This window comes from Trichomycterus rosablanca, chromosome 10, assembly GCF_030014385.1.
Source record: "Trichomycterus rosablanca isolate fTriRos1 chromosome 10, fTriRos1.hap1, whole genome shotgun sequence".
Classification (NCBI taxonomy): domain Eukaryota; kingdom Metazoa; phylum Chordata; class Actinopteri; order Siluriformes; family Trichomycteridae; genus Trichomycterus; species Trichomycterus rosablanca.
Window position 1 is genome coordinate 3633606 of NC_085997.1, and position 23173 is coordinate 3656778.

At 41.6% G+C, this 23173-nt stretch overlaps 1 long non-coding RNA gene across 2 annotated transcripts; it reads left to right on the top strand.

Moving 5' to 3' along the window:
- The first annotated feature begins 1489 nt into the window (after positions 1-1489).
- LOC134321755 (uncharacterized) lies at positions 1490-14227 on the top strand. Of its 2 annotated transcripts, none has more exons than XR_010013905.1 (3): positions 1490-1667; positions 13666-13849; positions 13965-14227. It is a non-coding gene; the product is annotated as an uncharacterized LOC134321755 (long non-coding RNA). The 2 variants fall into 2 exon arrangements; XR_010013906.1 differs by lacking the exon at positions 1490-1667 and adding an exon at positions 8756-8832.
- The last annotated feature ends 8946 nt before the right edge of the window (positions 14228-23173 follow it).

A 23173-nucleotide genomic window follows, 5' to 3' on the forward strand; every position in this document is an offset into this window, starting at 1 on the left:
CGGTGGGGCACACTTCGATGGCACGTGGCAGAACCAGGGAGTGGTCTGGACTGGAGAATAAATGGCTTAATTTTAAGATTTGCACTACAGGGAAGCTTGTTGGGTGAACGTAAACGTTTGTTCGTCTATTAGGATTTTAACGTCATGTTTTACACTTTGGTTACATTCATGACAGAAATTGTAGTTATTCGTTACACAAGAATCATCAGTTCACCTCACTTCACTGCACGTCTTTGGACTGTTGGAGGAAACCGGAGCTCCCGGAGGAAACCCACACAGACACGGGGAGAACATGCAAACTCCGCACAGAAAGGACCCGGACCGGTCCACCTGGGAATCGAACCCAAGAGCTTCTTGATGTGAGGTGACCGTGCTACCCACCGATCCACCGTGCCGCCCGAATCTAAACGTTTAACTCGATGTTCACTTTCCGATTTATAGACCTTCATGGCTTTGTCACGTCTCCACAGCTCCCCGGTCCACCTGGGTATCGAACCCAGGACCTTCCTGCTGTGAGGCGACAGTGCTACCCACCGAGCCACCGTACCCCTAACTCTTCAGTAAGCATATCATTTAGGTTCACATTTTCAGCATTTAGCAGACTTTTTTTACCCAAAGCGACTTACAGTTGTAACAGTATCCAATTGATCTAAGCTCTAAGCAATTGAGGGTTAAGGGCCTCGCTCAAGGGCCCAACAGTGGCAAATTGCCGGTGGTGGGGCGTAAACCAGCAATCTATTGATTACAAGTCCAGTACTAATCAAAAGCCATGGGGCTACAACTGCGCTGTTAAAAATGTTTTTGGACTGTGGGAGGAAACCAAAGCACCCGGAAGAAAACCCACACAGACACGGGGAGAACATGCAAACTCCGCACAGAAAGGACCCGGACCGGTCCACCTGGAACTCGAACCCAGGACCTTCTTGCTGTGAGGCGACAGTGCCACCCACCGAGCCACAGAAGCATATCATTTAGGTTCACGTTTTCAGCATTTAGCAGACTTTTTTTTCTTTACCCAAAGCGACTTACAGTTCTCACAGTATCCAATTGATCCAAGCAATTGAATGTTAAGGGCCTCGTTTAAGGGCCCAACAGTGGCAAATTGCCAGTGGTGTGGCTTGAACCAGCAATCTATTGATTACAAGTCCAGTACTAATCAGAAGCCATTAGGATAGAGCTGCCCTGTTATAAACGTCACTAATGCTTAGAGATAATGGCTATATGTCACTGTGGTTCGGTGGAGCCCCAGAGCCTTAAATATGGCATTGAAATCCTTTCCACCCTATTAAAATCATAGCATGAGTGAACACTGTATTAATGCCTATTAGAGCGGTCGGATTCACCGGTGACAGCGCTGAGCTTTCAGGTGAGCTGAGGAACATTATGACGTCATAATGGAGCAGCTCCTATATAAAGGGCTGAGCTCGGTTCATCCGCCATTACTGAAGCGAACATGGTCATGATCGGACGCGTTTCGAAGCTCTCTTGAATTTACAAGATTATCATTGATCAACACTTCAATTATGGGCCAAACCAACATCAAGGCTCAGAAACCCAGTAAGGGGTTCACCTGGGGTCTGTCTGAAAACCAAGTGAGCTGCCTTGCTGCCTACTACCTACCTGGGCAGCTGCCTACGTATTGAGGATTCCAATAAGACATTGAACTTGTAAGGCAGATTATTTAGACACAATACTTGCTTACTAAGCTAACACAGTTAGCCTCAGGCTTCACTGATGCATTATTTTGAAACCAAGTAAGGGAATTCTATAAGGGATTAGGATTAAGTTAGTGAATCAACCGAGTCGCTCAGGTGGCGCAGCAGTAAAATACGCTAGCACACCAGAGCTGTGTTTTCGAATACATCGTATCGAATCTCAGCTCCGCCATCCAGCTGGGCTGGGCAGCTATATGAACAACGATTGGCTGTTGTTCATAGGGTTGGGGACAAGTCGGATCAGGAGTCCTCATAACTGGTGCATTTACGACCCCTGCTGGCTGATTGATGGCGCCTGCACAGGGCTGGGGAATAATGCTGATCAGGGTGTGGCTCTCCGTTCACAGTGCTGATCAGTATACAACCCCTGGCAAAAATTATGGAATCACCAGTCTCTGAGGATGTTCCTTCAGTTGTTTAATTTTGTAGAAAAAAAGCAGATCACAGACATGACAAAAAACTAAAGGCATTTCAAATGGCAACTTTCTGGCTTTAAGAAACACTAAAAGAAATCAAGAAAAATTATTGTGGTAGCCAGTAACAGTTAGATTTTTAGAACAAGCACAGGGAATAAATTATGGAATCACTCAATTCTGAGGAAAAAATTATGGAATCACCCTGCAAATTTTCATTACAAACACTAACACCTGCATCAGATTAAAGCTGCTCGTTAGTATGCAGGTAAAAAGGAGTGATCACACCTTGGAGAGCTGTTGCAACAAGTGGACTGACATGAATCATGGCTCCAACACCAGAGATGTCAATTGAAACAAAGGAGAGGATTATCAAACTCCTTAAAGAGGGTAAATCATCACGCAGTGTTGCACAAGATGTTGGTTGTTCACAGTCAGCTGTGTCTAAAACCTGGACCAAGTACAAACAACATGGGAAGGTGGTTAAAGGCAAGCATACTGGTAGACCAAGGAAGACATCAAAGCGTCAAGACAGAAAACTTAAAGCAATATGCCTTGAAAACAGAAAATGTACAACAAAACAAATGAGGAACAAATGGCAGGAAACTGGAGTCAACGTCTGTGACCGAACTGTAAGAAACCGCCTAAAGGAAATGGGATTTACATACAGAAAAGCTAAAAGAAAGCCATCACTAACACCTAAACAGAAAAAAACAAGGTTACAATGGGCTAAGGAAAGGCAATCGTGGACTGTGGATGACTAAATGAAAGTCATATTCAGTGATGAATCTCGAATCTGCATTGGGCAAGGTGATGATGCTGGAACTTTTGTTTGGTGCCGTTCCAATGAGATTTATGCAGACGACTGTCTGAAGAAAACATGCAAATTTCCACAGTCATTGATGATATGGGGCTGCATGTCAGGTAAAGGCACTGGGGAGATGGCTGTCATTACATCTTCAATAAATGCACAGGTTTACATTGACATTTTGGACACTTTTCTTATCCCATCTATCGAAAGGATGTTTGGGGATGATGAAATCATTTTTCAAGATGATAATGCATCTTGCCATAGAGCAAAATCTGTGAAAACATTCCTTGAAGAAAGACACATATGGTCAATGTCATGGCCTGCAAACAGTCCGGATCTCAATCCAATTGAAAATCTGTGGTGGAAGTTAAAGAAAATGGTCCATGACAAGGCTCCAACCTGCAAAGCTGATCTGGCAACAGCAATCAGAGAAAGCTGGAGCCAGATTGATGAAGAGTACTGTTTGTCACTCATTAAGTCAATGCCTCAGAGACTGCAAGCACTTATAAAAGCCAGAGGTGGTGCAACAAAGTACTAGTGATGTGTTGGAGTGTTATTTTGTTTGTCATGATTCCATAATTTTTTCCTCAGAATTGAGTGATTCCATAATTTATTCCCTGTGCTTGTTCTAAAAATCTAACTGTTACTGGCTACCACAATTATTTTTCTTGATTTCTTTTAGTGTTTCTTGAAGCCAGAAAGTTGCCATTTGAAATGCCTTTAGTTTTTTGTCATGTCTGTGATCTGCTTTTTTTCTACAAAATTAAACAACTGAAGGAACATCCTCAGAGACTGTTGATTCCATAATTTTTGCCAGGGGTTGTATATGAACTCGACTTGTGCAGGTGAAAAATGCAGTCTGTATTGAGCATGTGTCGGAGGGGGCTTGTGTCATTTGAGAAGCGTGGAGTCTGCGGTGGAGGGTTGAATTTCTTTTTGCATTTTTCCCAATTTTCCTCCCAATCTAGTTGTATCCAATTACCCAATTCTATTTTGCTCTCTCTGCTGACTTCCATTCTGACCGAGGAGACCTGTGACTAACACAACCCTCCTCCGACGTGTGGAGTAGCCGACCGCTTCTTTTTACCTGTGAGTTCATATGCAGATCAGCTTTGTGTATGCAGAGTCACACAATCAGACAATCAGAAAGGGTCAATTACTTTTTCACACCACTGTAAGTCTTCCTAAGCTTTGCATGGAGCTTTACGATACGTTCTGGCCGTATGTCTGTTAGCTCGTGCTGCTATATGAGAAGAGCTTGTGGTTGAGAGGACGAGCTTCATTTAGCTTTCCTCAGATGTTCAGCCTTGCATGTGAAACCTCAAATCTTCTGAGAAACAGATGCACCCTTACATCATTTGTTTGCGTCCGTGTGGGTGGCGTGGCGTCTCGGGTGTCGTCTCGAGTCTGAGACAAACTCTGTGTATTTCTGGTGCTCGTACCATGGCCTGGATTTGTAAGAATACGAGTTCGAATCACAGCTCTGCTACCGGTCGGCTGGGCGCCCCCTAGTGGGTACGAAAAAGTTTGCCACTAGTCTGCTGGGTGGGAAAAGACTGAACTAATAAGAGGGTGGGGTCTTTGATGCTGTGTAAGGACCCTGGTTAGTATCCAGAGGCGGCTGTGCAGACGAGGAAAATACGTGGAGATCAGCGCATGACTCTTCATGCATGAGACTGGTCTTACATGCAAATTTACCAAAGTATGGCCGAATAAGAAGTACATTTCCATTTATTTATGCTCAATTCTGAATATAGGGTCATATAGGGTCTGGTGCCACTAGGAAACACTGGGCACAAACCCTTGGAGCAAAATGTTGGTATGACTCACCTGTTAGCTTATTAAATCACATCTAGAGGCAATTTAGGGCAGATGCATGTTATGCATGTTTTCGGGAGGCGGGAGGGAAACCACAGGCACCGTGAGGGCATAAAAAACGGATGGCACCCCATCCAGCATATATTCCTCTCTTGTGCCTTGTGTTTCTGTGCAGAATACAGTTAGTACACTATTACTAAACTCCTGGTCCAAGTGGGACAAGCAACAAGCCGCCGACAGATTACTGGGTGACCAAGACTCATTGATGCCAAGGGACAAAGTGCCCACCTTAACCCCCTGTTTAACTTTGTGAGCACCTACAGTGGGCGTGCAGGCATCAGAACTGGACATTGGAATCTCGGACTGGACGTCGGACTGGTCAGGTGTGCATTGTTTACCTGTGGAAGAGACAGAACCAGGATGGTACCGTATACCACAGAGGTCTTGTGGAGTCCATGTCTAGGGTTAAGGTTTAGGATTACATGAATAAATGCCTTTATTTGTCATATATGCATATACATGTGTACAGTTGTTTCGGAAGCTGGGGTCAGAGCGCAGGGTCAGCCATTGTGCCACACCCCTGGAGTCGAGAGGGTTAAGGGCCTTGCTCAAAGGCCCAACAGTGGCAGCATGGCAAATCAGGGATTCAAACTCTTAACTTTTTGATTGCCCTAGGCTCTACCCACTAGGCTATCACTGTTGGGGTTTAGGTGTATGGTCACGGTTTAGGATTAGAGTTAAGGGTTAGGGTTTAGGGTTAAAGTTTAGGGTTTGGTTTAGGGTTAAGGTTTAGGGTTTAGGGTTAGAGTTAAGGGTTAGGGTTTGGTTTAGGGTTACAGTTTAGAGTTACAGTTTAAAGTTTAGAGTTACGGTTTAGGGTTAGAATTAAGGGTTAGGGTTACGGTTTAGGGTTACGGTTTAGGGTTAGAGTTAAGGGTTAGGGTTTGGGTTTAGGGTTAGAGTTAAGGGTAAGGGTTTAGGGTTACAGTTTATGGTTTGGTTTAGGGTTAAGGTTAGAGTTAAGGGTTAAGGGTTTAGGGTTTAGGCTTACAGTTTAAAGTTTAGGGTTAGAGTTAAGGGTTAGGGTTTAGGGTTAGAGTTAAGGGTTAGGGTTTGGTTTAGGGTTATGGTTTAGGGTTTGGTTTAGGGTTACAGTTTAAAGTTTAGGGTTAAGGTTTAGGGTTAAGGGTTAGAGGTTAGGGTTTAGGGTTACAGTTTAGGTTTTGGTTTAGGGTCAGACGGCATATTAGACAGGTGGTCTTAATGTTTTGGCTTATTTCCATAATGCATTTTCATAATAATTAGGCCTAAACATCCTTTCACTAATCCAGATCAAGGTCAAGGTGGGTTTGGAGCCTATCCTGTCAACACTAGGTCCACTAGAGTATTTTTTCCTGCACAGTGGTTCAGATCCCTGTAGCAGACGTGGTAAATTGCGTGAGGCCTCTCACGTCCCATCCTGCTGTTTCAGAGATCCTGTTTCTCAGCACAAGATGAATTCCAGAGGTTGGGATTTTGGCAAAGGGTTGCTCATCTTCTCTGGGTGGCCATCAATGCCTTATGAAAAATAACCAATAAAACCGTCTCTGCACCGACACACGCCGAGCAGCTCGCTCTGTTACCCCTAAGCGTTCGGTAGCTACAACCCTGAAAGTGTGTGGGCCAAAATGTTACTTCCTGTCAGTTCTGGTGTCTCTCAGCAGGTGGGTATGTTTTAATTGGTGTTTCCCCTAAATCATTAAATCTGATTATGCGACGGTTGCCAGGTCCTTTTTTTGTAAATAATGAGGCCCCAACCCAACCGGAACCCAGTTTCCAGTTAAATCTGGTTTCTTAATAACTAGTTTTCTTTCAAGAAATCTCAAAGACCAAACAGCTTAGTTGTACACTACTGGTCAAAAGTACGTGGACACCTTATAATCAGTTTGTCGAATATCCCATTTAAAAACAATGAATATGAAATGCCCCCACCTTTCCTGACCTTTGTCTCTTTAGTAGCCTCTTGTAGCTTGGAATGTACCAGAAGAGTAGAAGGCCTAGCTCACAATCAGCATTCAAATTCATCCCAAAGATGTTCACTAAGATTAAGATCAGAGCACTGTGCAGGTGACTGGAGTTCCTCCAAACTGTATATAATAAATAATATAATAAAGATAGGATCGTCCCTGCCTGGTCAGTGTGCCAAACCAATGCAGAGCACCATATATTTATCAAATCAATGGTTCTTCATCCGTAATTGGGTTGTGGTTTGTCCAGAGCCTGCTGGGAAACACTATGTAGGTAAAAACTGACCCTAGGCCAAGTGTCAATCCATTTACAGGCACTACACACCGACGTTTTACTCGGGTCTTCTTCAGAAGTTTTTGGAAGGTGGGCGGAAACCTAAACACCTGGAAGATTCTCATAGACAAGGTTCAAAACCAAGTCCCTCCGACTTGGTTGACCACCAATTATGATACAATTATGATCCAGTAAACTAACCAGTTTTAATAATAGTATTAAATGCTAATAAATGGAAGTTTCTTGGCACCTCTGGTAAAGTAGGTGCCACACAGTGATGTGGATCATGTGGAACTGGGTTACATCCTTGCCTTTGGACAGTTTTTGAGAAGAATTTTGTTCTAGAACCTACATGGCATCATTTAGGGTTTTCTCTACCTTCCAAAATGCAGGAGTGAAACTGGTTGCTCTAAATTACCCATAATAGAAGAACTAATATTGCACTGCCCAGTGTGTGTTCTTGTGCCCAGTGTTTCAGAGTAGCTGCAAATAAATAAACTGATATTGAAATAAAAATAAATGTACTCTCCAGAACGTAAGAGCTGAATTTTAAACGCATGCAAAAGAACTCGCACCAAACGCCAAAGAATTCGGTCGTACACTCGAAATATTCGGCACCTGACCACAACAGAGAAGCAGCATTCAGTCCACACTGTGTCATCCCACAGAATATCGGAGTTACAGATGTGTTCTGCTCTTCTGGCGGTGTAGGGATCCAGTGCGAGGCCGCGTCTTCCACCGAACTTATGAAATTAATAAAATCAAGGAAAAGAAATGCTGGTTTTAACCACAGTGGGTGGAAATATTTTGCTTACTTGGTATTTTTCTTTTTAAATGTTACTAAGTTATGGAGCAGTATCACACTGTGTCCAAAAGTATGTGAACAGCTGATCTTATTTCTATTCTGCTATTCTGGTGAGGCTGTCCAATGTATCCCAGTGGTGCTTGGCCTGAGGTCGGGGCTCTGTGTGAACCACTGAAGTCTATAATACACTGTCTAGTCACTTTATTATGAACACTTCCTACTTTCGAAGACTGCAGCGCGTAGCTCATGAAGGAGGTCACGCTTTGTGAGCTGGTTTAGTGGTTAAATAAGGTGTGGACGGCACTCTCAACCGATTTGGCTTTGAATCCATCCTTACAGATCATGTACACCCATACATGCTGATTGTCTTTCCTGGGGCGGATGGGATCTTCCAGCAAAACAATAAGACATGTCACACGGCTAGAAATGTCCCACACTGGTTGGAAGAGCATGACCGAGACTTCTAAGTACTATCCCAGACTTGAGCATCTGTGGGACCACCTCGATGGTCTATGGATCCTCTCCCATGCCCCACCTACAAGGACCTTATTGAGTCAGTCCCAGCCCATCTAGCTGCTGCACACGGTGGTTACTCTGGATATTAAGTGGCGGTCATAATAATGTAACTTAAGAGTGTAGGATAACCAGTAAGTTGCCATTCCTTCCATAATATGGTTTAAAGCTCTTTTATACTCCATACTAGGTCCTATTAGCTAATTCTACTTGAGTCCTACAAGCTCCCACTGTAACCATAAGGCCTACAATCTCCCAATTCAGTCATTCTGGTGTCTTGACACCGGGGACACGTGGGGATGTGATGTGGGTCTCTTGGACCACTGATGTCACAACAACAAAATGTAACATAACTGCACAGTGAATTAAGAGCTCTTCTACAACTGGGAAGAACCAGTGACCAGAGGTTTGGTATTGACCTGGCATTGGGATAACGATGGCCAGACTGAAGGACAGTTAGCAGAGTCTAGTGAACCGGTACGTACATGATAAGCTTTTTCTGACTTTTAATGATGCCTTACTGGTACCATTCACTCTGACCCATATCAAACATTCAGAACATAATTTATATTCCACAAAACTGGGACTCATTTGCTAAACGCACGTACGCTGGGCTCTTTTATGCCTTTACCTTCTTCTGAAATTAGATTTCTGGAACAAATCGCAGATGGAAACGTAGGTTTCCATACAACACAGTCTGCTGAAAGGCGTCCAGACCTGCCCACTTTGCACTCAATCATTTTCCCTAAGTAGAAAGGCCATATTTGGTGGAGCAGCCCAGGCTCTTTCACTGATTACATTCATTATTGTTGTTTTTTTTTTCTCTCTTTTTTCTCTTTGGCCAACCTGTAGTTGCTGGCCAAAGAGAAAAAATCTCCCCACACCAGTTAGAAATAATCAGGAAATGAAATTTAACAACAAGCTTTAGAGGTCAGGTTTGTGTTTTGCTGCGTGGAGCGAAGCCAGTAGGCGCAATCTGCAGATAAGACAGAGTCAAGGACGTTACGTCGTCAAATCAGGCCAAGAATTTGGCTCACGTCTGACGCTTGCAACACAGTTTTAATGAACAGGAATCGTCTGTTAACTAATAACACTGAGCTCAGGACCAGATTCTTTATCGTAAGATATCATGTATTGCGCAAATCTCTCCTACTCACACTCACTTTGATAGGGACCAGTCCTGTTAGGAGACTTTTTGAAAGGGATGCTTTGAGAATGAAGCTGGTTTGATTCAAGACAGAGACTCAGTGTTCAGAGATAAATAACCTTTATCAGTTGCACTGGTTTCTGCTTTAGAAGGGTGAGGAGAACCAGGCTGCTTTGGGTTCAGATTAACTAACACTTTTAGGGCATGTATTAAAAGAACGACACAGGAACACTAAACCTATGTATATATACACCGATCAGCCATAACATTAAAACCACCTCCTTGTTTCCACACTCACTGTCCATTTTATCAGCTCCACTTAACATATCAAAGCAATTACTGACTGTAGTCCATCTGTTTCTCTGCATGCTTTGTTAGCCTCCTTTCAAGCTGTTCTTCAATGGTCAGGACCCCCACAGGACCACCACAAAGCAGGTATTATTTAGGTGGTGGATCATTCTCAGCACTGCAGTGACACTGACATAGTGGTGGTGTGTTAGTGTGTGTTGTGCTGGTATGAGTGGATCAGACACCTCATTGTCACTGCTGGACTGAGAATAGTCCACCAACCAAAAATATCCAGCCAACAGCGCCCTGTGGGCAGCATCATGTGACCCCTGATGAAGGTCTAGAAGATGACCGACTCAAACAGCAGCAATAGATGAGCGATCGTCTCTGACTTTACGTCTACAAGGTGGACCAACTAGGTAGGAGTGTCTAATAGAGTGGACAGTGAGTGGACATGGTATTTAAAAACTCCAGCAGCGCTGCTGTGTCTGATCCACTCATACCAGCACAACACACACTAACACACCACCACCATGTCAGTGTCACTGCAGTGCTGAGAATGATCCACCACCTAAATAATACCTGCTCTGTGGTGGTCCTGTGGGGGTCCTGACCATTGAAGAACAGCATGAAAGGGGGCTAACGAAGCATGCAGAGAAACAGATGTACTACAGTCAGTAATTGTAGAAGTACAAAGTGCTTCTATATGGTAAGTGGAGCTGATAAAATGGACAGTGAGGTGGTTTTAATGTTATGGCTGATCAGTGTATATATAATCAAATTTTATATGCTATGTATGTTTAATGGAAAGATAGACGAGCATAATAAAATGACATTAAATGAATTGCAAAAGCAATAAAGCACAATAATAAATATACAGTATATAATAGTCATCCATTAAATGGCTTTATATTATGCCCGTCTATGTCTCCATCGATCGTACACATGGATCCGTATCATAACGCTCAAAATCTAAGTGACTACATTTGGCAGCTGATCTTCCACAACGCAGCCCTTCAAAATGACTTCATTACTTTAAATTAGAATAAATTAATGATCCGAGATGATCCATCATCAGGCCGAGTGTGTTATTAGGAGCTTATACAGGAAATTACTGCTTAAGAAATGGAAAAACTCAGGGAAGAAAGTAGGCCGCTAAGTGCTTGTGACTGTAAATTTTTAACGTGGCCAAGTTTCTGACAAGAGGGGATCAGATCTGGGGATGGTGAGGGAGTTGAGTTGGACATCACCATGTTTGGTGATTTAGGTTGGATGTACAGGGAGCTTAAGATGAACCTGTATGATGAGTCTGAATCAAGAGCCGGTGGTTGATTGTTACCGATGTGAAGAAGGAGAAGAAGGTGCACGGGCCATTAGAAACTCTTCTGTTCTTTATGCCATTATTTAATATTTAATATTGCTGGTCTGTACCAGGACATGCTTCTAAAATACTATTTGTACTATATTTATTATTTGAGTCTCACTTTGTACAACTGATAATAATAAAGTAATACAAATATAAAACTATTATTAAAATTCTAGTATATATGAGAAATTGTCATTTATAGTAATGTATAATAATATAATATTATAATTATATACAATTCTTAGCATCAGTTAGTTTTCCTAAACTTTTATTTAACTGGCAAATAAAAGTGCATCCACACTTATCTACTCTCCAACACTCCTATTTATACCTAGGGGCAACTTAGAGCTACCAATTAATCTATTGATATGGTTTAGGGAGGTGGAAGAAAAACCATATGGACAAAGGAAGAACATACAAAACTCCTGACAGTGACTGGGTGCATGGTTAAACTTAGTTCATTAAGATCCTGGGGAACTGCAGCTAATCAAACAAACAAAAAAAATGTGTGTGTGTGTGTGTGTGTGTGTGTGTATGTGTGCAATAACTAACTAAAAGAGCTGAAATGCATTTTACTGGGAAACCACTTCTTTATCCTACTCAGGGTCGTGATGGGTACGATTACCTGGTCGAAAGGTAGGTAACATCCCAAACAGGTTGCCAGTCCTTTACACAACAAAAGCAAACGCACACATAGTTTACACACATGTTTACACCTATGGCCATTTTTAGTAGCTCCAGTTGGCTTGACTGCATGTCATTGGATTGTCTATGGACATGCACACAGAAAGGACCTGGACAGCTCCACCTGGGAATCAAACCCACGACCTTCTTGCCAAGCCTCAGATATGTTCTCAGACAGACAGAAGAAAAGTTGGGACATTTTGTAAAATTGGTTTAAAATGACACACCTTTAATGGTAAACTGGCTTGTTCCTGATATTCATTCTGTTCACCCATCACTAATTTTCTCGTTATGAATAAAGCCCAAACTTTAAATAGACTTCCTGAATAAATGAAACTCTGGCAGAGTTTGAATGACTCATTGATTTCTGTGGAATGGCAGCACTGTGGGAGAAAAAAACCAGGAGAAGAAGTGAAGATTGCTAGATTAATTCCCACCCCGCTTCCAGTAAAGCCAAGCCTCAGATACGTTCTCGGCTCAAACTGGACGTCCGTACGTGAAATTATTACCAGAGTCTGAAGGAAATATTAAAAGCTGGAACTTCGTCTGCCTGACATTAGGGTAGAAAAATGATGTGGCAGAATGGATGTGTAATTTGGGGGTGCCGGCAGTCCCACACTGACTGTAGATCAATGTGAATATCCGCGGGTGTCATCGCTGGGATAATGAATGTGGAGGAGGAAATGAGGTGGAAATAGGAAGGTTTTCTTTTACTGTTAGCATTCAACACTAGGCTGATTTAGCTTATGAATTTATGTGCCATATTTTCCTTTGCTAGATCTCTTGGTTGGCATTTCTGGCTTGGGTTTAATTTCCCAAGACTCAAGGGGCACGTTTATCACGGCAGTCTTGAAATTGTAAAGACTTTGCAACTGTCCTTTTTATTTCACTTAATAATTGACAAATGTTGTGTAGTTTATAGAAAAATACAACATTTAGTTAATTGTGGGTTTTCTAAATACAAGATATGTGTTGAACAAATATGCTGAGCCTAAAATTTACATCAAACAAATATAATTAATAATGTAAAATAAACATGGTAGGGTAGAAAAGCATGTCCTCCTGATTATTTGTTATTGACTTTGTTGACTAAGATGTTGCTCTTGGTTGGTTGGGGCTTGGTTTTGGTTCTGCAAAATGGATCGGTTGTGCTTATAGCTTTACAAAACAAACAAAAAACCATTAATTACTAGAAGTACATAAACATATGGAAGAAAAACTTTAAAGTAGGACTGGTGCAATCATTTACATGTAAAAAGTTTATAGAACCACATATCATCCCCAGACAGGTGTCCTGAGGATGATGGGCTGGTGGACTATAGGATGAAATCAGTAACAAGAGTAACACAAAAAATAGATTCATATGATTTATATTTAATATATGATTTAAACAAGTTAGAACAATAGTTCAAAAAAATATTTTATTTTTATTTTTATTTTAATAATTAATAATAATAATACTAAATAATATAATAATAATGTATTATATCATATATTGGTAATTTATAGAAAACTACTACTTTTAATTGTGTAATAACTATTGTGTTAATTGTGTATAAATAATAATAATAATAATAATAATAATAATTGATACATCATATATACGTAGATGATAGATAGATTGATAGATAGATAGATAGATAGATAGATAGATAGATAGATAGATAGATAGATAGATAGATAGATACTTTATTTATATATATATATATATATATATATTAAACCAAACATAATGAAAACATGAAATGATATATATATATATACAGAGACATGTTTTTTTTACAGAGCTTTTCCTCATGTCTTTAAACACTTGCTTTGTTCACAGGGAAACAGTCAAGCTGGGCTGGAACAAGAAAGGGCCCTCCCTAAACTGATGCTGTAAAGTTGGAAGCATTTCAGCATCTATGGTTCGGGCTAATGAGTTCAGTCCATCCATCTAGTTTTGATTTGAGGGTCTCCAGGTTTCTCCAGAATTGAATCCAATCTTCAAATCACTCACATATCTCCTCGTAAGCTTAAATAATCCCTATGCCTCATTTCTCCATACTAATAATGATAAATAAGTAAGTTCTTTCACACAGATCCGACACGCTCTCCTCAACTTCTGTCTTTCCTCTCTTTTAGCCGGTATTGATTTTCAGGAAATGAGTCTCAGGCCAGATTATCCCGGTTTGCCAGAATATCATCTTCAGGATAATGTGATCTCAAACAGAAGATTTGTTCAACCATTCATCCAAAAACTTAAGATGAGCCAGAAGCGAATCGTCAGCTGGTTGGCCCGAGCTCATCAACCATCAGGAGCATCAACCAGATGTAGATACTCCTTAAATGTAGCTTAATCCATCTTGGCCTGCATGTAAACTATAAAACAGGAATAAATCTGCCTCCCAACCTCAATCTATCAGCACCTCTGATCGGCTATGGTACTGTATGGGCTTTACTGGAACATCAGAAGGAATTAGATACTTTATATAACGTCCACAGAGTTTCATTTTTTCCGTTGTTGGATCCGGCAGTCTCACACTACTTGACTAGACCATCATTCAGTTGGGTTGCTTCATCTTGTGGTAGCTCAGTGGTGGAAGTATTCGGCTAGTAATCAGAGGGGACAGTGGATGCCTACTGGGTAGAGCTTTGGGCTATCAATTAAAAGGTTGGGAGTTCCAGTTCTCGGTGCCAGTTCTGCTATGCAGCTACTGTTGGGCCCTTAAACTAGGCCCTTTAACCCTCTTGGCTCTGTGCTTTGACCCCCAGCTTCTTAGCAAGACAGGATATACGAAGAAAATGTAGTTGTGGAAAACACTTAAACACCCCTGTCAGTAGGACTGGTGTTATCATTTACATCTAAAAAGTTTATAGAACCACATATCATCCCCAGACAGGTGTCCTGAGGATAGGCTAGTGGGCTATGGGATGAAAGCAGCATAAACAACAGTAGCACAAATAATAATAATAGTAATAATAATAATAATAATAATAATAACAATAATAGTAATAATAATAATAATAGTAATAATAATAATAATAACAGTAATAATAATAATAGTAATAATAATAATAATAGTAATAATAATTATAGTAATAATAATAATAACAGTAATAATAATAATAGTAATAATAATAATAATAATAATAGTAATAATAATAATAAAAGTAATAATAATAATAATAATAATAACAGTAATAATAATAATAATAGTAATAATAATAATAAAAGTAGTAATAATAATAATAATAATAATAACAGTAATAATAATAATAATAATAATAATAATAACAATAATAATAGTAATAATAATAACAATAGTATTATTATTGGGAATTCCCGGCTGCAAATGCCTATATAAGCTGTAAACTGACCGGCAAGTTGACCAGCATAATCACACAGTGCTGAACCCTAACCCTCAGAGACTCGAGCCCCCCTGCCCAATGACACTTCACCTTTCGTTTACGTAAGGGCGCGATACGGCTCACATATACAAACTGATAGTATAAGCTGACGTCCCTGTAGACCCTGGATCCGCGCTGACCGCTGGGAGACCCCCGTGTTTCTCGACCATGTGCTGATAGGGCGAGGTCAGGGGTCAGACACAGAGAGACCATGGCTGTACCCAAGGGGGCAGAAAGGAGCAGCGGTGGGGTTGATTTAGGTCAAATGGAGCGATCTTGGAACGGCCTTTGGGATTGGATCTGACGTGATAGAACAGAGAGGGGAGTAGACCTAAGAGAGTCCATTAAACTGTCAATACGACCGATAATCAGGTACAAGAGGACGACAGCGAGGAGCTTTGGGTTGTGGATTAGTGTCATCTTGCAAAACGACGAGTAGATATACACTGATCAGCCATAACATTAAAACCACCTCCTTGTTTCTATACTCATTGTCCATTTTATCAGCTCCACTTACCATATAGAAGCACTTAGTAGTTCTACAATTACTGACTGTAGTCCATACTTGTAGTCCATACTTTTTTGGCCTGCTTTCACCCTGTTCTTCAATGGTCAGGACCCCCACAGGTGGATGGTGGATCATTTTCAGCACTGCAGTGACACTGACATGGTGCTGGTGTGTTAGTGTGTGTTGTGCTGGTATGAGTGGATCAGACACAGCAGCGCTGCTGGAGATTTTAAACACCTCACTGTCACTGCTGGACTGAGAATAGTCCACCAACCAAAAATATCCAGCCAACAGCGCCCCGTGGGCAGCATCCTGTGACCACTGATGAAGGTCTAGAAGATGATCGACTCAAACAGCAGCAATAGATGAGCGATCGTCTCTGACTTTACATCTACAAGGTGGACCAACTAGGCAGGAGTGTCTAATAGAGTGGACAGTGAGTGGACACGGTATTTAAAATGTTGTCCTTACTGGTTGTGCCAGTTTTCCAGTAAGCTGTATAACAATAAACCTCCAACACACACAGTCTTCAACACACACACACACACACACACACACACACAGCGGCAGACCTTCACGTCTTCTCCATGAATAGAAAAGTCCTTTTTATGGCCATTATCAGCTTCTTGTGAGTTCTTTGTTTTGTTTCGTGGTTTTGTGTTTGGTATCATGAAAGCTCCTCAGTTTTATTACAGAGATCTTCATACAGAACCGACGTCCTTTATCTTTCTTTCTCTTGTTTGAACCGATTCCTCCAAGTCTAACCATCACTAACCATCAAAGATTCATTATCTCAATGATCTGCTCCAGTCATCTGTAGATATTTGCTTTGTTGTTCTTTATTCCGGGGTGGCACCTGGTTTGGTGGGTAGCACTGTCGCCTCACAGCAAGAAGGTCCTGGGGTTCGAATCCCAGGTGGAGCAGTCCGGTGTGGAGTCTGCACATTCTCTCAGTGTCTGCATGTTTTTGGACTGTGGGAGGAAACCCACACAGTCAGGCTAAGTGAAGATTCATTGGAAATACTAATACAAATTGGCCTGTGCTGGACTGGCGACCTGTCCGGGGTGTTTCCTGTCTTTCGCCCAGGGAACTGGACCCACCGCAACCCTGAATACAATAAAATGATGGTAAAACAGACAATGAATGTTCTTTGGTCTTTTATGTATGCTTGCACCACAGATCATGAACATAGTATAATAAATTACACTATATGGGCAAAAGTATCTGGACGTCTGACTATAAGCTTGTTAGAATTCCTTTTCAATTTTGGAGGGTGTGTAAATGTGTTCCTGTTTACTCAAAAGAGCACTGAAGGCCTGGCTCACAATGGGCATTCCAATTCACCCTATAGTTGTTAAAAGCCAGTTATGAAGCAATGAAATTTAGACACTTGTTAAAAGTAATAATAATAATAATACTAACTATATGACGGACGGCACGTTGGCTTGGTGGGTAGCACTGTTGCCTCACAGCAAGAAGGTCCTGGGTTCGATCCCCAGACGGGGCGGTCCGGGTCCTTTCTGTGCGGAGTTTGCATGTTCTCCCTGTGTCTGCGTGGGTTTCCTCCCACAGTCCAAAAACATGCAGTCAGGTTGATTGGAGACACTGAATTGCCCTATAGGTGAATGTGTGTGTGTGTGCCCTGCGATAGACTGGTGCCCCGTCCAGGGTGTAATTGTGTGCCTTGCGCCCATTGAAAAGCTGGGATAGGCTCCAGCACCCCCCCCCGCGATTCTAAGGCCAAATTACATATACAATTACACATACATACATACATATATATACAGTGTATCACAAAAGTGAGTACACCCCTCACATTTCTGCAGATATTTAAGTATATCTTTTCATGGGACAACACTGACAAAATGACACTTTGACACAATGAAAAGTAGTCTGTGTGCAGCTTATATAACAGTGTAAATTTATTCTTCCCTCAAAATAACTCAATATACAGCCATTAATGTCTAAACCACCGGCAACAAAAGTGAGTACACCCCTTAGTGAAAGTTCCTGAAGTGTCAATATTTTGTGTGGCCACCATTATTTCCCAGAACTGCCTTAACTCTCCTGGGCATGGAGTTTACCAGAGCTTCAAAGGTTGCCACTGGAATGCTTTTCCACTCCTCCATGACGACATCACGGAGCTGGCGGATATTCGAGACTTTGCGCTCCTCCACCTTCCGCTTGAGGATGCCCCAAAGATGTTCTATTGGGTTTAGGTCTGGAGACATGCTTGGCCAGTCCATCACCTTTACCCTCAGCCTCTTCAATAAAGCAGTGGTCGTCTTAGAGGTGTGTTTGGGGTCATTATCATGCTGGAACACTGCCCTGCGACCCAGTTTCCGGAGGGAGGGGATCATGCTCTGCTTCAGTATTTCACAGTACATATTGGAGTTCATGTGTCCCTCAATGAAATGTAACTCCCCAACACCTGCTGCACTCATGCAGCCCCAGACCATGGCATTCACACCACCATGCTTGACTGTAGGCATGACACACTTATCTTTGTACTCCTCACCTGATTGCCGCCACACATGCTTGAGACCATCTGAACCAAACAAATTAATCTTGGTCTCATCAGACCATAGGACATGTTTCCAGTAATCCATGTCCTTTGTTGACATGTCTTCAGCAAACTGTTTGCGGGCTTTCTTGTGTAGAGACTTCAGAAGAGGCTTCCTTCTGGGGTGACGGCCATGCAGACCAATTTGATGTAGTGTGCGGCGTATGGTCTGAGCACTGACAGGCTGACCCCCCACCTTTTCAATCTCTGCAGCAATGCTGACAGCACTCCTGCGCCTATCTTTCAAAGACAGCAGTTGGATGTGACGCTGAGCACGTGCACTCAGCTTCTTTGTACGACCGACGCGAGGTCTGTTCTGAGTGGACCCTGCTCTTTTAAAACGCTGGATGATCTTGGCCACTGTGCTGCAGCTCAGTTTCAGGGTGTTGGCAATCTTCTTGTAGCCTTGGCCATCTTCATGTAGCGCAACAATTCGTCTTTTAAGATCCTCAGAGAGTTCTTTGCCATGAGGTGCCATGTTGGAACTTTCAGTGACCAGTATGAGAGAGTGTGAGAGCTGTACTACTAAATTGAACACACCTGCTCCCTATGCACACCTGAGACCTAGTAACACTAACAAATCACATGACATTTTGGAGGGAAAATGACAAGCAGTGCTCAATTTGGACATTTAGGGGTGTAGTCTCTTAGGGGTGTACTCACTTTTGTTGCCGGTGGTTTAGACATTAATGGCTGTATATTGAGTTATTTTGAGGGAAGAATAAATTTACACTGTTATATAAGCTGCACACAGACTACTTTTCATTGTGTCAAAGTGTCATTTTGTCAGTGTTGTCCTATGAAAAGATATACTTAAATATCTGCAGAAATGTGAGGGGTGTACTCACTTTTGTGATACACTGTATATTCCAAGCACAAAGACACTAAAATACATTTGACTAGAAAAAATGATCCACATATATATGTATATAATATACTGTATATGTATATACATATATCAGTTTTTTTAGTCAAAGCCTGACCACACCAACTTTTCGTGCAACCAAGACTCCCTGGACAAGCACCAGCTCTGGGACTGATTGAACAGGGTATAAATAGTAAGAGTAAGAGTAAATAGGGTATCAGTGTATCCGCCAGCTCGTCTCCAGGATGGGTTTCCCCACCGGATAAATCCACACCTTCTCCAGTGACAGATAGGATGATCTGAGGAAGCCATGCCTAGACGTTAAGACCGATCCAGGATGGTGGGGGGCATAGAGAAATTGGGGTCTGAATAGTAGAAAGGTTATAGGGAGAACTCTCCTCTATCTAATCTTCCCTCCGGCTCCGGGGAAGACAATCAGCGCCACGATGAGCCGCGTCTCTTCTGCAAGAGCGATGAGTCCCGGGAGACCAGCCGGGCCATCACCAGACTATCATGCCGTTCGGGAGCGGGTGAGAGGAAGGGTTCGAGAGACGGAGGAAATAAAAAAAGGGACGATCAGTCTCTTCAGGCGCTGCTCCTTCAGCGGGGGTCATTTAAACTGGGTCCATTAAGCAGAGACTCAAATCACAGCACCAATATTTATTTTACGAGCTCTCATCACCTCCACACGCGCACACACACACACACACACACACACTAGAAGGAAAGTTTGTTTTGTAGGCCGTATGTCGCATTTCAGATCCTGGAACCGAACTGGTTTAATAGCTCGTATAAAACAGGCTGTTTACTGAGTTTCCTTTATAAAGACAATAAACCGTGATCAAGGCTCCAGTGGAACACACACCATGCGAAATGAATCAGGTTTTACTGAGAGCTGCTTAATAAAGTGAACCACCAGTGCTAGATGATTAAAAAAGATGTATATTTTTAATTTCAACCATGTAGGGACAGTAAGAAAGATTTTATTCCAAACACAAAGAGACTAAAATCTAAATAAATGTAGAATTTTATTTATTTAATATAAAAAATTAATGGTATCCATAAAACTGCTGACCTTCCAAATTCCACCTGTTTTTAACTAAAGTGAAACAAAACAAGGGTGCAGATGAAGTCTAAAAAAATGGTACTTTTTACCTTTGTGGGTCAAACAATATGGTCAAAAGCATCTACACATCTGACCATGAGCTTGTTGGACATTTTTCATTTATTTATTTCTTTGTTAATCACCAGGGGTTGAAATGGGTCCGACTTCCCCATCACTGGACGTACGCCCTGGACAGGACGCAAATCCATTGTGGGGCTTTGGTCACCCCCACCATTTCCAGACATAGCCAACCATGTCTAAATGTAGGGTTTTGAACCCTGGATCCCAGCGGTAGCCCACCACAAATAATTTATTTAAAATAAATGGCTGAAACACACAAACTTAGTATCCTGTGACCCTTACTTTGATTATTCTTATAACTAAACATTCTCACGATCGTCTCTGGTGGCTACGACCGCTGATCTTTGATTCCGCCGTCAGCAGCATCAGAAGGCAGACAGGAAGCGGTACGCTGTCATTAGAGCGTGTTCACCTGGGGAGACGGATCGAGAAGAGGCTGGGTGGCGCCACCACGCAGGCGTCTTATTGATGAGCCTGGAGAATTGGTGTCTCTGAGCTTCGCTTTGGATCCGAATCCAATACAGCAACCTTGTCTGTACTCCATGTGAACGATGCACAGATGTGCAAATAAGACTCCTGTCCATGCAGGGCATTCAAACACCTCCCCATATCAAAAAATAATCAGAGTGAGGCGACTAAAAAAGATGTGTTATAGATTCAGTTTACGGATTTTGTACAGTAGTGTGTAGTTTGGGACGCAGCCTGTGTGTTAGTGTAAGAGCTCTGATCACAATGAAGAGCTTAATAAAAGAAATGCAGATATTAATCATTTCAGTTCATTAATGCCTCCAGATGCATGATGAAGCACTTTCACTTCTATGCATATATTTATATATACAGTATATTTTTATATGAATAATAATATATAAATATATTTAATATTTTATATATAATATTTGTAAATATTATAATATATATATAAATAAGTTTATAGTTGTACAGTTTCATTACTTGGTTGTTTAAAAAAAATGGGAGGAATTTTTTATATAAATAATAATACATTTTAAATATTTTATATAACTATATATATATATATATATAGTTATATATATATATTGTATACTATATATACAATAGTATATATATATATATATATATATATATATACACAGTATATATACTGTATATACAGTATATATCAGTAAGTATACAGTTGTACTTTTTCGTGTGTTGGCTATTTTTTTATATAAATATATAAATCGCGGGGGGGGGGGATGGGCGCTGGAGCCTATGCCAGCTTTGCGATGGGCGCAAGGCACACAGAAACACCATGGATGCCAGTCTAACGCAGGGCAGACACACATACATACACACACACACACATTCACCTATAGGGCAATTCAGTGTCTCCTGACTGCAACCTTTGGACTGTGGGAGGAAACTGGAGCACCCGGGGGAAACCCACGCAGACACGGGGAGAGCATGCAAACTCCGCACAGGAAGGACCCGGAGCGCCCAGCCTGGGGATCGAACCCAGGACCTTCTTGCTGTGAAGTGACAATGCTACCCACTTAGTGTCTTGCGTCTTGGCTGTTTTAGAATACAATTGAAGGGATTTGTTTAAAATAAATAATAAATATAAACAATATAATATATGTAAATAACTTTATAGTTGTACAGTTTCATTTCTTGGCTGTTTTGAAAAACTAAATGGGATTTTTTATGTAAATAATAATATATAAATATATAAAATATATTATATAACAACATAAATAAATATATATAAATCCCATTGTTAATAACCTGATCAGTCCTTTTCACCTGATTAATTCCCAAAATAGAAATCTATCCTTTTGCATGATGAATCCTCCCCAAATTCAGGCATTTTAAGAGGAGGGAATATTTCTGTGTTCACTTTAATTATTCAGGAGCAGTAGTTTTAGGTAAAAGCCGAGTTGATGCAGAAATACTAGCGGTGGCCTGATGGAATTCACCTTCACCTTCTTTTTCCACTTTTTGGCCTGTACGTACTTGCTTCCTGGAGAAGAATTAGCATTAGTAAGCGTAGAGAGTGCGGGAGTGTCCGTTTTACTGACATAAATAAAGAAGAAAAGAAGAAAAGATAGTAATAAATGTGATCAGTGGCTGGTGGACGATCCTGAAATGAAACAGAGGTTGACGTATGGATTAAAAACGGCCACAGCTCCCAACTGAGGGACAGTTATCACAGACGATTAATAATTTGTCGGATTGATTGGATGTGATGAGACGAGGAGGTGCGCTCGTCCTCGGGGCTTGGGGTTTTATGAGCTTCTGGGTTATTACTGTCTCTTCTGTTGAAACATCAGTGCTCAATAAGAACAACTTCCTTTAGTGTGAGCTCAGAGCAGAATAATACCACGTACGTATGTGTATTTGTAGCTCTCTCTTTTCTTGAAATACCCCCTACATGCCCTGTTTGGACCTGGCCGCCTGTTAAGGATATAGTCCTGCCTTGCACCTAGTGTTTTACAGGTCATGCTTAACCCACCATGACCCTGACCAGGATGAAGCGGTTAGTAAAATGAATGTAGAAGTTAGATAAAGGTCATGTAAGAAACACTGAGCACGTCTGGTCACCCTGTCTTGGTGACAAGTCTGTCAGTGGGATAAAGATCTGAACCGGTGGTGACCTGCGAGAGTCTCAGTGTCTGTCTGATGACCCCGGTGTGTGTGTGTGTGTTTGTGAAACCAGGTCTATCAGAGCCTCAGGTTCCACTTAATCATGTGTTAACCATTAGGCTTTACCAGGTCTATCAGTGGAGAGTCATCAGCTTGGCGTCTTGTCATTCCTGACCAGTTCACCCCATCTATTGGTAAATGAGGGCAGATTAAAATCTT